Source organism: Sarcophilus harrisii, chromosome 1 (assembly GCF_902635505.1).
Source record: "Sarcophilus harrisii chromosome 1, mSarHar1.11, whole genome shotgun sequence".
Classification (NCBI taxonomy): Eukaryota; Metazoa; Chordata; class Mammalia; order Dasyuromorphia; family Dasyuridae; genus Sarcophilus; species Sarcophilus harrisii.
The window spans coordinates 454,748,758-454,761,830 of NC_045426.1; the positions used below are offsets into that span (position 1 = coordinate 454,748,758).

General features: G+C 33.5%; 1 protein-coding gene across 8 annotated transcripts in view; it reads right to left on the reverse strand.

Moving 5' to 3' along the window:
• DNAJC5B (DnaJ heat shock protein family (Hsp40) member C5 beta) overlaps positions 1 to 13,073 on the reverse strand; it is a 105,405-nt gene that overhangs the window by 49,174 nt on the left and 43,158 nt on the right. For 3 of the 8 annotated variants that reach the window (XM_031946339.1, XM_031946336.1, XM_031946340.1), the window contains one exon: positions 5,486 to 5,624. The exons of the other annotated variants lie outside the window; for them this stretch is intronic. The gene's annotated coding sequence lies outside the window, so the exon portion shown is untranslated. The remainder of the gene's footprint in view (positions 1 to 5,485; positions 5,625 to 13,073) is intronic. 8 annotated transcript variants of the gene reach the window in all.

The following is a 13,073-nucleotide window of genomic DNA, read 5'->3' on the forward strand; positions in this document are numbered from 1 at the left end:
GAACCTGGGAAACTTAATGAACGGATGCTGGAGTGAAATGAGTTGAACCAGGAAAACATTGTACACAGTAACAACAAGATTATATGATGATTAATTGTGATAGCTTAGCTCTTCTCAGTACTACAATGATTCAAGATAATTTCAACAGATCTGGGATGGAAAATGTCATCTACCTCCAGAGAGAATGTATGTTGAAGCCTACTATTTTCACATTTTTTAGGTGTTTACTATTTTTCAACCAGGCCTCAGACATTAACTGTGATTCTGGGCAAGTCACTTAATCCTGTGTGCCTCAGTTTCCTCATTTGTAAAATGAGTGGAGAAGGAAATGGCAAACTATATCCAGTTAACTATTGCAGTTATTTGTCAAAAAAATTCCATATGAGACCACAAAGCATCTGACATGACTGCACAACAATAACAAGATGCCTTTCAACTCTAACTTGCTTTCTGTGAATTTAACCTAGAGTAGAAATAATTAGGGATTATTTGATATGAGAACTATATTCAAATATTTGAAGTATTATCAGAATGTGTATTGTTCAGTCATTTTAGTCATGTTTGATGCTTTGTGATCCCATTTGGGATTTCTTTGGCAAAGATATTGAAGTAGTTTGCCATTTCCTTCTTTTTGTACAATCCTATTAAATATATTTTCATATTTGTCATGTTGTGCAAAAAAAAAACCTAGACCATTTTTTACAAATGAAGAAACTGAAGCAAACAGGATTAAGTGATTTGTCCAGGATCACACAGTTACTATGTGTCTGAGGCTAGATTTGAACTCAATAGTAAGATTCTTCCTGAGTCCAGGCCTATTACACTATCTACTGCCCTGAAAGGGACCTTAGAGATCATCCAAGTCAAATCCTAAATTTTTCAGATGAGGAAACCAAGTCTCAGAGGAGGCGTCCACTTTGTCTAAGGTTATATATCTAGTGACAGAATTGTTTCTTATAAGAATGACAGTTTCTGGACCTCATTTTGAGGTATTCCAATTTATCAATGTTTTTCTTAAAATGTGGCACCCTGAACTAATACAATACTCTAGATATGGTCTGACCATACACCAGATTGAGTGGTTCTAACCTTAATTTGAATGCCTTATCTCAATGCATTCAAAAATTGTTAGCTTTTTAAAAGAATTTATCACAATATTGACTTGAAATAAGTTTCTGATTGATTAATCTCCTAATATTTACTAATGGTATTATAGATATTATATAATTATATGTCACATTACATTTTTTAAAGTTTTTTTAAACCATCTTATGGGATCTGTAGTTCAAATATTATTTTCCTTGAATGGATGTCCATCAATAGGGAATGTCTGAATAAATTATATAATGAATTATTATTGTTCTATAAGAAATGATGAGCAGGCTGGTTCCAGAAGTCTGGAAAGATTTACGTGAACTGATGCTGAGTAAGTTTATGTGATGATCATCTATGATAGACTTAGCCCTTCTTAACAATACATTGATTTAAGACAATTCCAGCAGACTTGATAAATGCCATCCACTTTCAGAGAGAGAGAACTATGTAGACTGAATGTAAATCAAAGCATAGTATTTTTGCCTTTTTTGTTTATTTGTTTCTCTTTTTTTTTCTTTTGGTCTTTTTTTTTTTTTGCACAACATGACAAATATGAAAATATATTTAATAGGATTGTACAAGTATAACCTTTATCAGTTTGCTTGCTATCTTAAGGAGAGGGGAGATGAGAGAGGGAGGGAAAAAATTTGAAACACAAAGTTTTACAAAAATAAACATCGAAAACTATTTATCTGAATTAGGAAAAATAAAATACTATTGAGGAAAAAATAGTATTTTCTACTTTGTATACTTTAGAAAGCTTAGTCTCAGAGAAGATTAAATGATTCCAACAAGATCACATGGTGCTAAGTTAGTACCAAGGACTAAAAACCATATTATCTCTTTTATATTTGAATGTCTTTTATATAAATTGCTATTAGTCTGGTTTCACCCATCTTGTATTTTGCAACTATTATGTTGGTTTGTGCTCCATATTCCAGGCTTAAATCCTGAGCTTAGATTATTGTGAGGATGAGTTGACTGAAACTATCCCATCACTCACCCCTACACTATTTTTTTTTCAGGATTCTATTTTGTTGATCCAAAATAAGATGCTATACAAACCATTCTGTAGCAAAAATCAAAAAAGCATTATTTGAATCAGTTTAGAATTAAGAAGGAAATTTTTTTTATCAATTATTGAATGATAGAGGAATGGTATCAGAAAATAATCAGAAATCCTAAAATTATTTTTAATATGGTCATATATAAGTCTTTCCATACACATCCTTCCTATCTTGGCCCTACTATTGATAATTCAGAGTCAGCTGAATGAAGGAAAAAAGGGATGAATTCCTGAATATGCTCCACAAAAATTAATCAAGAGTGGGCCATAGGTCATAGAATCAGGTAAGAGACTAAAGAAATAATCAGACAGTTCTATTCTTCTCTTTGTGGCTGAAAAGCGATGAAAATATCATAGGATCTACATGACTCTCTCTGGTCTACCTGGTTTTTGCAAGCCAAGTGGCTACTAGATAACAAGAGCATTAGTTAACTGAACACTGATTAATAGAATCTGATTACCTTCCCATCCCCTCCTAGAATATGGAATAATCATAGAGAATAGCACATAAGAGTTTCTTGGTTTCTTTCTATTCCTTAGCTTGACCCTCCTTTTACTTGGGGCTTTGAACCATTGATGTGGCAGAGGAGTGCCTCTATATCTGTCCTGGCTGGAAATGTCCTTCGCTACATAAATACACACTGACTCTTTATTTATGGTACACTAATCCTATTGACTCAGAAAGTAGGGCTGTTCTAATTTCTCAGATACTATTTAATTATATTGATAATGCTGAGCTACTAATATTCTAATTAATATGCTATTGATATGTGTACATTTTCATCTTCAGAGAGATACACTAAGCAGCTAGTTCCTTTTTTTTCTTCAATTCCTAAAGCTTTTTCTTCATTTTAAAACCATCTTAGAAATTAATTGCTGTTTTATAGTGTTTATTTCTAACAGTAATCCTGAGTTCCATATATATATATATATATATATATATATATATATATATATATATATAAAATGACAGATTGGTACATTGGATAGCTCCTCTACAGGAAATCTTTTTGGAAAATTTATGGAAAAACATGGACAAGAATCACAAAGAACAAGTAGATATGGAGGTATTTCAGTCTGTGTCAGTGGACAGAGTAACTACACCAATGAACTCAGAGGGCCATTAAAGTATCTTTCCATCTGTTATTCAGCTGTCAAAGTGATCTTCTTTAAGTGTAAATCAGACCATGTCATCCCTTCTCTCCTATTCAATAAACTGCAGTGGCTCCTTAACACCTCCAAAATCAAATATAAAACATAATCTGCCTCCCTATCCCTATATCCTCTTTATTCCTTACTCCTCCTTCCCCATGGTACTTTTTGATCTAATTGACACTGGCTTCCTTGTTGTTCTTTAAATAATATACTCCATTTCCTGGGCATTTTTTCCTAGTTATCCTCCATTCTGGGATTGCTCTCCCTCTTCATTGTTTCTCTTGGCTTCCAAGCATCCTTTTCAAGACCTACTTAATACATCCTACCTTCAATTGGAAGCCTTTCTTAATTCTAGTCCCTTTCCTCTGTTGATTATTTCCAACTTGTCTTGGATATGGTTTGTTTGTATATAGCTGTTTGTATGTTGTCTCCTCCATTAGAATGTGAGCACTTTGAGAACAGGAGTGCCTTTTGTCTTTTTTTAGATCACCAGTGAGTGGCAAATGCTTGGTGTATAGTAGTCACTTAATAAATGCTTATTGACCTGCAGACTGGATGAAAACCTGAATTATCTTAGAGTCATTAGAAATTCTTTTTGCTGCTCATATCTCAGGGTTTTTTTTTTGCTCTGGTTCCTAAAATGTATTTCTTTTTATTCAGATTAGTTCTCCATGGAGGAATACAACTGAGAGGGAATATTGATAAGCAATGAGTTATCTCTAAAGAAAGACATATTAAAAAAAATAAAGGGCTGTCTTATGAGTTGAATAAAGTCAACTATCTCCTGTCTTCTGTCTCCTTGGTGCTGCACTGGAAACCAGACTCTTCATCTATTATTGATTTAGATTACATTTTGTTTCAGATTCAATGGAGTAATACATTAGAATGCTATAGTTGTTTCATTAAGTTATAGGAGAGAGGAATATCATCTCTGTGAGGACATAGGTACTATTCAATCATAATTGAAAGAATCCACAAAAACCATACCAGGATAGATGTCTGTTGAACTAAAAATGTAATCATACTCATTTTTAATTCCATAAGTAAAATGTATTTTTCATGAATTCTTTCTTTTTGGTTGGTCTAATCCTAGCAATCCAATGCAAAATTAAAGCCTTTATCATTTATTCATCATCAGTTATCTAGAAGCCATCTAGCCAAAATAAAATGTCGTAATGCAAAATCACCTCTTCCTGTAATGGAACACAATTGTTTCACTGAAACATACATAAAAGCCACTTTGAAATACTTAAGGTCTTCTTTTAAATAATTTGCCATCTGTGTTGCCATGCTATTAATGAATTCTATGCCTTGATGATATAATTGTTGATGTTAACGCTCCCTTCCAAACCAGATCACACCAGTCTGTCTCTAGAGGGTAGTATAATTGGAAAAAGGCAGAGTGCCCTGAGAGTTAGCTGCTTCTGCTTAAATCATAATTTTTAAGTCCTGGATAGTAAAAGAGTTGTCACTTCAAAGGCCCTAATGATGATAACAAACCCTCCTAATGTTTCTTTAAGGAGAAACCAAAAGTTTTCTTACAAAGCAAGAGAATCCATTTCTTCAATCTATCTGAAATATAAAAAGGCTCAAACCCAGTTTCTCTTGACAGATTCCTTTCACAACTTAAAAGAAAAAAAAAAGGTTGGGGGAGGGAAGAAATAATGAATAAAACATTTCTAGTTCTCTTTAAAAAAACTAAATTAACTTTTCCCTTTATGTAGTTATTCTTGGAAGAACCAAGACCCCTCACTCTTGGAGTCTTTCCCAGGACAGAAAGTCACATTTGGTTTCATCTGTCTCCATCTTTTCTAATGAACAAAATTCTCACATTTAAATAACATTGCACCTCACAGCTAAGATCAGATAAAAACTGCTAATTTTTTTGCTTAAAAAAAATTAATTACCTTACCATTGAACAGTATTATCTCTATTTTCTCTGCAGCCATTTAATTTTTCCAGAATTGCATATACACTCAGGTAAACAAATTGCAAAGACAAACATGCTAAGGTGTCAACAGAGACCCACAGTACCTGTTCCTAAATACTGATGGAGGACCTTAAACCGGTAATCCAGTCCGTCAAGTGTTGCTGGATTTTATGCTGGTATGGAAATAACTGTGCCAAAGAAATGTGGGACAAAGATGATGGAAGAAAGACTTTCCATACCTGTCGCTCAGTTTCAGAACAAATGGCTGCTCTTTTCCATCCTTCCTGTGCAGGGTTAAGCAGGTCAGTGGAATCAGGTTACTTTTCATTTGTTACCCTAGCAGCCAATTGGTTATCCCTCTGGAAAACCTAAGAAAGTCTGAATAAAATATGCAAGGCCATAATGGTTGCTATTATAGGACACCCAATGACACCAAACTGTATATCATTTCTAGTGTTCATGAATGTTCAAACCATTGTTTTACACAGTTCTGCTGCTAATAGTTATAGAGTTGGTCAGATTTTCTCCATTGGTTCAAACATCAAAATATGCTGGATTTTATATTGTTTATATTTGAAAAGTAGGGGTTTTTTATTTTAAAATATACATTTAACCTCTTTTCAAAACACTTAAATAGATTCTGCAGGTACACAGGATTTGGAAATAGAAAACAAACTCAGACCTCACTCTGCTACCACCACACACACAGAAGGATCTTGGTCAAATCATTTCACATATCAGGGTTTCAGTTTCCTTATCTGGAAAATAAGTGCATTGGACCAGATATCTAATCTCTGAGGTTCCTTGCAGCTTTAAATTTTATGTTCCAAATGGAAGCCAAAATTATATTATGAAAAGTTCTCCTGCTACTCCTGAATGATACCTTCTGCTGATGGAATCTGGCTGCAAAGGGTGCAGGGAATCTGTTCAGTTGTCAGAGTACCAAGGCCATCAGGAGGCATCAGTTGGTTTTTCCTCTCTTTTGGTAAGAAGATAACAAAAGCAGAAGATGCTGTTTCCAACAGATAGGATCATGCATTTGGAGCTTGTAGAGATCTTATGGGTAATCTAATTCAATCCCTTAATTACCAAACTGAGATTCAAAGAGTTTAAGTGATTTGCCTCAGGTCATATACCAGTAGATGACACAGCCAAAAGTTCTCTGATTCAAAATCAACCACTCTTTCCATTGCAAACAAATGAGTGTCTGTTTTTGCATTCAGTTTTTATAAATCCTATTTTTAAAAATACACTAAGGGAGTTGGTTATTTGAAGGATTCTGTGATGAATCCTTCCCTTGACCCATTTTTCTTTTATTTTTTTCTACAATAATTGTTTGTTTGGTACTCTTCTATTCTTTATGACCCCATGAACTATAGCATACCAATACTTGGCAAAAAAACTAAAGTGATTTGCCATTTCCCTCTCCAGTTCATTTTACAGATGAGGAAACTGAGGCAAACAAGTATTAAGTGACTTGCTCAGGATCATACAATAAGTTCTGAGGCCACATTTGAACTTAGGTCTTCCTGACTTAGACTCAGTAATCCTTCCACTGAGCCTTGTCTCACAGAGGAAATAGCCATCCTTTAATTTGTCTGCTTTAGAAATTCAGGTTTATACTTAACTGCTTGTTTGCAAACCCCAGAAAATCATCTTTATTCTTTTAAAGAAGTCAATTAAGATCTGTTTAAGGATTCCTAAATTCTGCTTTAGGGTAAAACTATTATTTTGGGTACCACTGAATTCAACTATTATTGTCATGGTGTTCCTGAAATCAGTTGTATATTAAAATCATGAAAAATATTACACTCTGGTTAGGGACATTGAACTATGGTGGGGCCTGTAACATTACAAAGGTAGGAGAAAATACAATTTCTGTTTCTAAAGACTTTACAATTTAAACAGCATGCAATAAATAAATACATTTACTTCAATATATGAATGCTCCTAAATTCGCACTGATATAGGCATTCCCTCCAATCCATGCTTAACTATTAAACCCAAGTTCAGAACATTAATTCTATGCAATGTTTCAGAGATTTTCTTATTTGTTTTCCCTCTTAACACCATGTAGATATCACAGCATACAAGTACTATTCATTCATTGCTTTCAGCACTTGACCATTTTCACCAAAACATTTTTTTTGGTGACATCTTCATAATTTTTTAAATAATATGTTGGAGCCCACTGATGCTCATTATGTACATCTCCATGGTCTGTAGGGCTACTCTTAATTTCAGTTCTTTGGCAAATGTAATGTCCTGAGGTCCTATGACTTAACAGCTATATGACACCACTTGACAAAATAGTTATTGAAATGAATACATGCCTTTGAGTCGGGAAAGCTTATATTCTTTTCAATAACTGCTATTTTCCAAAGGCATTGTAGTTTATTTTTTTGTTCAGTTCTAAACCCACTCACATCCATTTGCAATATCTGTGCGAGATATATACTGATGGATGAGTTTCTATAGGATGTCTATCCAACTTTGTGTCATAGCCCCTACAATTGTCAAGCTTCATCCACTTAAGTTTTTCCTGAATAAAGAGTTAAGCCAAATACTTCATCATAATTGTGAATCTTTATTTAGGAGTGTCTGCAATGTTCCAGTGTTTAAGGCAATCAACACAAGCTAATTCATAAATAGGAGTATTTCAAAAAACTCACCTACTTCAAACTCGTACTCTGGATTGGATCTCATTGCTGAGAGTGATAAATACCTTTGGCAAGTATACATCTCCCCTTTTTTTTAATGCTTCCTTTGATATTAATGAACAGAGTCTTACCGCACAAGTTATTCTATGCTTTTCCAGGAGGCCTCAGTCCACAGACTAAGGGATAACAGAGTTATACAGTTGAGGAAGGACTCTGTTGCTTTAGCACACCAGAACTTAAAGCCATAGTGGAGTAGGGACTTTCCTCATCATTCCAGGCAGAAAAGATTGCTTGTGGTTAATCAAACATAAATCTCCTTACATCATACCACTTTGGAAGAGCTGAAAACTTACAGGCTCTGGAAGGATCTCTGAAAGCAGCTGCATAAAACCCCTGAAGCCTGGAACATTATACCTACCACTCTGGAAACAAAGCTCTGCTTTAACAAAGAGGTAAAAGCCAATTAATAGGCTGAGAAAATGAATAGACAACAGAAAAAGTTTCTGACCATAAAAAATTAATATGGCCACAAGGAAGATCAAGCACATATTCAGATGATGATAACAAAGTCAAAGCTCCTATATCCAAAGCCTCTAGAGAAAAATAAGAATTGATCTCAAGCCATGGAAAAGCTCAAAAGGGATTTTGAAAATAAAGTGAGAGAGATAGAGGACAAATTGGGAAGAGAAATGAGAGTGGTGCAAAAGGAAACAGAAAAAACTAATCAGGAGAATGCCTTAAAAAGCTACATTTTCCCAGGCATTTTGTATAATTTTGACATATTCATGAAAGACAACTTATTGGGGAAGAGTTATTCAGGTAATGTTTTGTTCTTCTAAATCAAATGCATTTTAAAGTAAACAAAAAATAAATGTACTATGTTCTTGCATTGTCTTCATTTTAAATTAGATATGTGGTGGGTGGTAAAGCTGTATTTTTTTGTGAGATATCACTTGTGAAGGCTTCACTTTCACAAAGATGCCCTCAATGTGTAAGGATTCTTCTCATAAAAATTATATAAATGTGCATGTAGATATAAATAATGTAGAACTATGTGCATATATTCTTATATATTCCAGTGAAAATATAGTCATCATCCTGCAAATGATGTAATCCTAAGAGAATTATTAGTATAGCTGGTCTTGGAGTCAGGAAGACCTAAGTTCAAATCCTCTCTCAGACACTTAACCTTAAAGCAGGTTTGTTAACCTTTGAGTTTCAGTTTATTTATCCATAAACTGTCTCACAAAGGTTGTTTTGGGAATTAAATGAGAGAATATATATATATATATATATATATATATATATATATCGCAGTGTATTAATGCCAGCTATTATTATAATTTCTATTTAATTAAGGAAAGTATTTTATAAAAGATCTTTTTAAAGTAGAAGGCAATACTCATGGTAGTCACCTAAATAACTTTTAGTTGCCATTTATTTTAAATAAAAATATCTAATGTACTGTAATGGTTTGTGAAAATTGAAAAGATGATATCAAGGTTAAATTCAGTTTTCTTTTTTTGCTTATTAGTAAAGAACAGAGATCATTGAAAGAAATACAAATGTCAAACTCTCTCACAATTATCAATACCCAGGAATAGTATGACAAGAATACTTCTATCTCTGTGTGCTTTATCAGATTGCATACATGAATCAGCGTTAGAGATTGTTAGATGAGCTGATGAAGTACATAGCACCAATCCCAGTGATTTAAATGTATTCAGATGCTCACAGCCATAAAACATTCCTTCATTTCACAGGTTGGACACAAAAAAATGATCATCGGAAAGGCATAACTAAGGCTGCCATTGTGTCCTTTTAAAGTTGTTAGGTGGTACATAGGATAGAGTACTAGACTTGAAGGAAGGAAAACCTGAGTTCAAATCCAGCTGCAGATATTTCCTTAGCTATGTGACCCTCTGACCCATGGCAAATCCCAAATTCTTTATCTGTCAAATGATGAAAACAATAGGATCTACCCCTCAGAGTTGTCGGGAGGATCAAATGAGGATTCACGTGAAACCCTTAAAGTTCTATATACATGTAAGTTATTATTATTGTGATGATGATTATTATTATCTATCTCACCTTAAAAGTCTTGTTTACAATATAGTATCTGCCATCACCCCTCTCTGTCTACCATCTGTATTGGCTCAGAAAACCAGAAGGGCAGATTAAACTGTTTCAGAGTGTCATTATATTAATAGGAAACTAACAAGTCATTGGAAAGTTATATACCAGAAGGCTTGGTAAACTTATTTCTGGACATGTATATAATTGAAGAGGCTCTTTACTCATATCAGAGCATGAGCAGATATCCTGACTATTTTTTCTATTTGCTTACTGGGTGGTAATTAAATATTTTAATTATTTGGAGAGTTTGCATCAATTACATCTACTCACAAAATTTAAAAAATAATTTTACCATAATTTTCCCATCTATGCAAAAATACTTTAAATATAACAATTATAAGTAGATATTGTAATTTTACTTTGAAATAAATTTTTTTCTTATATTATCTCTAGTATTCATCTATTGTAGAGTACCATCTACAAAGTATTCTTATATTCTGGTCCTTCAAATGACTAGGAAATTGAATATGTGTAGAAAAGATATAAATGAACAGAACTCTCTTCCTTAGTAACCAAAAAGGCAAGAACTGATATAAGCAGTTGGGAAAAAAGGCAGCGAGACTAGTGTGAAATGATGGAAAGAGCTCCCTCCAATACTCAGGCCCAGAAATAAGGTCACCAAACTTCCACCATAACAGGCAAGCTGTATTGCACATCTTCTAAGAACTGAATTCTCACTGGTTAGTGTCTCCCTCACTTCTACTCCCACATTTACTAGAGAGGTAATGGAGGAATGGAAACATGGAGCACTAGTCAAAAGGAGTTGAGTTACTTTGGAGAAATGATTTGATCTCTTTAAGCCTCAATATCCTTGCCTTTAAAATGGAAATTATACATACTTAACGCATAAAGTCATAGTGAGAGTCAGATGAACTAACCATTCTGGAAATTGTGGAGCACTATGTAAATATCAGATTTTATTATTATAAATAAAAACCAAATAAATCAAATGGATTTTAAATAATCTGATAGCAAGGTATCTGTCAGATATGGACTCAACCACTGAGAATAAAGAAACTATACCAAGCTTCTTCTGTTAAAAAGCAATTTATCATTGAGTGGATGCCCATCAATTGGGGAATGGCTGAATAAGTTATGGTATATGAATGTAATCAAATATTATTGTTCTATAAGAAATGAAGAGCAGGGTGATTTCAGAAAAGCCCGGACAGACTTACATGAACTGATGCTGAGTGAAGTGAGCAGAACCAGGAGAACATTGTACATAGTAACAGCAAGATTTTGTGATGATCAACTGTGATGAACTTGGCTCTTCTCAGCAATACAGTCATCCAAGACAATTCCAATATATACTTGGGATGGAAAATGCCATCCGCATCCAGAGAGAACTGTGGAGACTGAATATAGATTGAAGCATACTATTTTCAACTTTTTTGTTTTTAGTTTTTTCTTTCTTGCATTTTTTCCCCTTATGGTCTGATTTTTCTGGTACAACATGACAAATATGGAAATATGTTTGAAAGAATTGCACACATTTAACTTATATCAGATTGCTTGCTATCTTGGAGAGGGGGGAGTTAAAACAAGGAGGGAGAAAAATTTGGAACACAAAATCTTGCAAAAATGAATTCTGAAAACTATCTTTACATATATTCAGAAAAATAAAATACTATTGTGGGGAAAAGCAATTTTTCACATGCTAAATGAACCCAATTTAGAAAAGACACATCTTTGCCTTGTCTTTGGGGGGAGGCCCTAAATCAAAGGATATAATTTTTTTTTTCATTTATGATAACAACTTGCTTAGTTCCCTTATTCTTAGATCTGTAGTCTTTCTCATTTTGTCTTTTTCCTTATCAAGGAAAGCCACCTGCAACATATCACACCATTCAAGATCACCTCCTTATATCACTCTCTACTTCCCAGATGAGAAAGTTATATTATACCCTTTCATTAAAGCTTGTACAAAGAAAGGTCTTCTCTGGGCTTAAATTTTTCCTTTTTAAAATTTTTAAAAATATTTTCTTAATTTAAACAAGTACAAAAGAGAAAAAGAAAAAAAAAACTGTCATGTATACAGAACATAAAAGTATTCAAAATTAAAACAATAAATTTCCATTTCAAGAAAGCCTATATAATAAATACTATATATTGTGTTCAAAGCTGTCTATCTTGTTTTGGTTTCTTTTTATCCTTTATTGTTCACTTTTTGCTTTATTCTTTTTTTCCCTTTTCTCCTCTCACAGGCGACTACAAATAAACCCAGATATATTTATATATACATATACACATATATACATATACATATATGTCTATAATCGTACACATATATATTCATATACATCTGTGTAAAACCATACTACATTTATTTGTCCTTTGATTCTCTGAAGATAGGTATTCTTGGGCTTAATTTGAAGAACTGAATTGTATTCTTAAAGAATGGCAGATGAAGCTGTAAAGACTCCTTTCCTGGACTAATGACATTATAGGGTTAGACTAGGCAATAAAAACTATGTGCTATTCCCTCCTACAAGGAAGCTACAAGATATTCTTATCAGTGGCTAAAATAATATAAGGAAAGGAGAAACTTTTAACCACGTGATCCTATTTGGTTGACAAATGCTCGGTCTGATTTTTAAATTTTTACTTAATTTTAATTTTTCCAGTGCATTTTGTGAATATGTGATAGTAAGTAACTGGTTATTTCAAGAGGCAATTTCTCTGACTTGAATAAAAAAAATTATATAACTTAATATGTGCTAGACCTGTGCTAAAATACATAACAATTATTGTCATTTGATCCTCAAAACAATCCTATGGGTAAGATGCTATATTTATCCTCATTTTTGTTGTTATTTAGTCTTTTTCAGTGATGTCCAACTCTTCAAGATCCTACTTAGGTTTTCCTTTGAAATGGTTTTTTGCCCTTTCCTTCCCCAGCTCATTTCACAGATGAGGCATAAACAGGGTTTAAGTGACTTGCTCAGGATCACACAGATAAGTGTCAGAGGGCAGATTTAAATTCATGAAGACCAGTCTTTCTGACTCAATAATCCATCCACTGTCCCAC